Source organism: Sapajus apella, unplaced genomic scaffold (assembly GCF_009761245.1).
Source record: "Sapajus apella isolate SASKATOON/1434 unplaced genomic scaffold, GSC_monkey_1.0 scaffold24, whole genome shotgun sequence".
NCBI classification, from domain to species: domain Eukaryota; kingdom Metazoa; phylum Chordata; class Mammalia; order Primates; family Cebidae; genus Sapajus; species Sapajus apella.
Genome location: NW_022436964.1, coordinates 28,291,170 through 28,296,673, shown reverse-complemented (window position 1 = coordinate 28,296,673; position 5,504 = coordinate 28,291,170). Strand labels below are relative to the sequence as shown.

The window sequence follows — 5,504 nt, the reverse complement described above, 5'->3', positions numbered from 1 at the left end:
CAACCCCAGACAACTTAATCTGTTTATAAAAGATTGGATTATTTAAAGCAGGGCTTCAGTTCTTGAACATGTCAATATTTCTGATTCATTCTCGCCTGTATAACTCACCATTTTATGGTCTTAAAGTATAGGAGCTTTCAAAGCTTCTTCTACTTGCCATTTTCTGTACTCCATTTTTTTTGTTCTCTATTTCTTCTAGACTGTCAAACTATCTGTTTAAGTTTTTTAAATATCAGCTTCCTCTTCAGAAATTATTAGATGCTTCTAGGGGAAAAGTAGCTAAAAATACCCGTATTACTTCTTTTCTTATTTCTATGCACTTTCACTGCTTTATTGGTTCCTGTTTCCATTTAATGAGTTTAAAAAACAAAACAAAATAAAAAATATTTCCTGTCTTTCTAGCTATTCTTAGCAGGGAGGTTGTTCCAAATTATTTAGGTCACCATTTCCGTTTATGAGTAGCTGCAAGCATGACTTTACTACAAACTACTTTTCTTCTAAACCAAAAAATAAACACTATGTTTAACTTATAAACATTTTAAAAAATAATTAAGTTAGGGCCTTAGTACACATACACATGCATTAAATGGTTTATGATAAATGGCTTACAAAAATGTTTTTCTCTGAATTGCGCTTATATCATCAACATGTGGGATATCATTTTTTGTCTTCTATGTATTATAGTTGCTAAAGGCTGGTGATATGTTCATGTCAGCATCATCACGTTTTATTAGCTATATCTGGCCAAACTAATTATAATATAGGTGACATCTCTGTCACATTTGTTCAAAGATTAGACTTAATATTATAATCTTGCTTAGATATATGTATAGCTATAATTGTTCAACTCTATGTAGCTAAGCATATTGTGGTTATATTGTTTAGGAGTCTAAACTTAAATATCTAAAAGACTCCAAAATTTTAGTGGCTTCAAAAATATAATTGTGTAATTTTCCCAGGTAATGGTCCTAAGTGACAGTTTGGACTGGATGACAATCTCTCTCTCTCCTCTAAGTACTAGCTCAAAGACATTGGCTGTTTACCTCTGAGGGTCCACCATCTCTTAGAAACTTGTCATCAGATGTTGCATCTAGCAAAAGTAAGAATCTCTTCTCAGCCTTTTGGCTAAGATCAAGTATAGTATCTGTTCTTATCAGTTTAATATCTTATATATTCTCTTTCTGAGGACAATATTAAATGGATTGTTGAAAATAGGAAATGGAACATGAGCTTGTTCTGTCTACTCCATACATTAACTGGCATTGCAGTACTCCCAGGAAGAAAGAGAAAGAGAAAGAGAAAGAGGGAGGGAGACGGAGGAGGGGGGGGGGGAAAGAAAGAAAGAAAGAAGAAAAGAAAAGAAAAGGAAGGAAGGAAGGAAGAGAGAAATAGAGAAAGAGAGAGAGAAAGAAAAAAGGACAAAGGAAAAGGCTAGACAAAGAAGCAAAAAGAAAAAAATAATGACTACCACTCACATGATATCACTACAATTACAACTCAGATTTTCTGTCTACAGGGAACATAGGAAATGCTACCTTCCCAGAGAAAAGAGGAAACAGGCATCAGTGAATATCTGAGAGTTTCTGATCCAATGTAAAAACACCTTCATTTGTAAAGAGGCATGGTCTTGTGTTCTGAGAACAAAACGCTTCCTTTTTTTCTTCCCCCAAAAGAGAATGAGTAAAGAAGAAAATAATAGAGGTTAGATGCTATAGACATCTTTGTTTCTGTTAAATGCAGAATTCTAGGTTGACTCTTTGGAATAACACAGACATGCACATCAATACAACAACAAAACAATGCTATTGTCCTATATAGCTTTTCTCTTCCATGCACTATGTATTATACATCTTCACTGCTAGTAATATAAGCTGAAGTTCAATAACTTAAATGTTTTGTTCTTCTGTTACTTAATTTCTAAACTGTATGTATTGTGAAAGCAGCACATATAAATTAAAGAACAATGTAGAAAAATATTGCAAAATCTCAAGAAAGCAACATTGTTATTTTAAGATAATTCATTGAACAAAAAATGTCCATTTTTAGACCACAATGGGGTAAAATTAGAAATCAATACAGGGAAGATAAAAAATTGAAAAGTACATGGAAATTAAACAGCACACTTCTACATAACATATGGGTCAAAGAAGAACTCTCAGGATAAATTTGAGAATATTTTGAGCTAAATATAAATGAAAGTACAATTTATCAAAATCTGTGGTCTATAATAAAATGATGCTTAGAAATTTCTAGATTTGAATACAAAATAGAAATAATAAACATCTAAAATCAATAATAGAAGGCATTCCCTTAGGAAACTAGAAAAATGATACTAAATTAAATCTAAAGTAAGTAGAAGAAAAGAAATATTAAATGGAAAATAATAAAAGACAGATGTTCAATAGAAAAAAAAATCAATGAAACCCAAAACTGCTTCTTTGAAAAAAATCAATAAAATTAATAACCCCTTTGTCACGTTAATAATAAAAAAGAGAGAAAGGAAACAAATTACATCTCAAATGAAAGAGGTGTTATTACTACAAAATTCATGATCATTGTAAAGATAATAATGGTATACTATGAACAACTCTATGATCACAAATTCAAAAAACTATGAAATGGGCCAATTTGTTAATAGACACAATCTGCCAATGCAGACAAGAAGAAAATGATCATCTAAATAGGCCTGTAATTATTTCTTAAATAAAAAATTAATAATGTTTAAAAACAGAAAGTACCAGGGCCAAATAGGTTTATTAGTGAATTTTAATAAGGATTTAAGAAAAAAATTATTCTAAATTCTTACAATTCCTTTCAGATTATAGAATCAAAGGGAATACTTCTAACTCATTCTATGAGGCCAGCATTAATCTAATGCCCAAACCAGGCAAAAACATTACAAAGAAATAAGATTACAGACCAATATTTTTCATAAACATAGATGGAAGAATTCTCTACATAGTACCAAAAATTTAAGTCAAATAACATGTAGAAAGAATTATACATCACAACTAAGTGAGATATATCCAGGTAGGCAAAATTCAAAAATCAATATATAACCCATCACAACAGAATAAAGATGAAAAAAAAATCATATCAATAGATGCAGAAAAAGCATTTGACAAATTCAATATCCATTCATTATAAAACAAAAAACCTCTAAGTAACCTACTAATGGACAAGAACTTCCTCAAAGTGTATTCATAGCAAAACCTACAGCTAACCTTATACTTAAAGGTGAGGAAGTTAAACTTTTCTCACTAAGAAAAGACCAATAAGGATGACCTTTGTCACCACTAATTTTCAACATTATACTGCAAGTCCTAGCCAATGCAATAATACAGAAAAAGGAAGTAAAACATATACAGATTGAGAAGGCAGAAACGAAAATATCTGCTCAAATATGACATGATTATGTAGAAAATTAAAAGAATTAAAAAATCTGCAACTTACAAGTGAATATAGCAAGGTGATATGATACAAAGCTAATATACAAATGCCAATGCTTTTTTTTAAATAAACTAACAATGAACAAGTATATCCTGAAAGTAAAAACACAATACCATCGACATTAGTGCCTCCTAAAATGAAATACTTAGATATAAATATAACAAAGTATGTGTCAAAGGTATATATCAGGAAAACTACAACACTGATAAAGATAAACTAAATAAATGGAAAGATATCCCATGTTCATGAATAAGAAAAGATAGAGTCAAAATGTAAGTTCTTTCCAACTTGATCTAGAGACTTAATAGAATGCCAGTAAAAATCCCAGAAAATTATTTTGTGGTCATTTATTTTGTAAATTTTGTATGAAGAGGCAAAAATTCAGTATGACCAACAAAATATGAAGAAGAATTTGGAGTACTGACACTACCTGACTTCAATACTTAATTTAAACCTATAGTAACCAAGACAGTGTGATAGGCAAAAATATAGACAATTTGGTGATAAATAGAACGGAGAACTTAGAAACAGACCTACATAAATATAGTCAACTTATTAAAAAAGATGTAATACAATGAGGGAAAGACAGTTATTTCAACATATGGTACTGAAAGAACTGGACATAACATGCAGAAAAAATTAAATTAGACACAGCCCTTACATCTTTCACAGAAATTAAAATGGATTATAGACACAAATGTAAATTGTAAAACTGTAGAACTCCTAGAAGATAACAGAGAAAAAAAAACTTAGATGACCTTGGACATACTGATGACTTCTTAGATATAACACCAAAGGCAAACTACATTTAAAAATAATTAATAAGATGGACCTCACTAAAATTAAAAACTTCTGCTCTGCAAAAGATGATGTCAAGAAAATGAGAAGATAAGCCACAGGTTGAGAGATAATAGTTGAAAAAGACACAACTGCTAAAGGATTACTATTCAAAATATATAAAGAACTTTTAAAACTCAAAATAAGAAAACAAACAATTATAAAATAAGGAAACAAACAACTCAATTATAAAATGGGTCAAAAATTTATCGAGGCATGGTGGCACCTGCCTGTGGTCCCATCTACTCAGAAGACTCGGGCCTGGCAGGTTGAGACTAATGTGAGCCATCATTGTGCCATGGCAGTCCAGCCTGGGCAACAGTGCAAGATCCTTTCTCAAAAATAGAAAATATAAAAATAAAAAAAATTAAGAAAAACATAAAAAAATAAAAAATAGGCCAAAGGCCCTAACAAGACCCCTTACTGAAAAACATATGCAGATGTAAAGTAAGCATTTAAAGAGATCATTACATCAGGGAACTGCAAACTGAAACAAGGAATACTACTACATGGGTATTAAAATCACTAAAATCCAGAATACTGATAAAACCAAAAGCTGGTAAAGATGTAGAGCAATAGGAACTCTCATGTATTGATGAGAATGCAAATCCCAGAAAATTATTTTGTGGATATTGTGCCATGGCATTCCAGTCTGGGCAACAGTGCAAGACTCTTTCTCAAAAATAGGAAATATAAATGGTACAGCCAGTTTAGAAGACAGCTTGAAAGTTTCTTACAAAACTAAACATGGTGTTACCATATGATCTAATAGTTGTGCTTTTTGATACTTATCTAAAGTTGAAAACATGTTTACACAAAAACCCACACACAGCGGTAAACCGTTATTTATTACTGCCAAAATTTGGAAGCAATCAAGACGTTCTTCAGTAGGTAAATGGATAATAAATTCTGGTTCATCCAGACAATAAAATATTATTCAGTGCTATAAAGAAATGGGCTATCAAACCATAGAAAAGACATAAAGAAATCTTAATGCATGTTACTAAGTAAAAGAACCCAATTTGAAAAGATTATATATTTTTCAGTGTTCTCTAGAGGGACAGAATTATTAGGAGATATATATATATCTCATATAAATATATATATATCCTATATATATATATGGAATTTAAATATAGAATATATATACATATTATATATGGAATTTATTAAGTATATCAACTCACATGATCACCAAGTCTCACACAGGTTGTTGC

General features: G+C 30.7%; 1 non-coding gene across 1 annotated transcript; it reads left to right on the top strand.

Annotated features, from left to right (window-relative positions):
* The first annotated feature begins 1,105 nt into the window (after positions 1 to 1,105).
* LOC116559917 lies at positions 1,106 to 1,293 on the top strand. Its single transcript, XR_004272688.1, has one exon. It is a non-coding gene; the product is annotated as a U2 spliceosomal RNA (small nuclear RNA).
* Positions 1,294 to 5,504: the final 4,211 nt, after the last annotated feature.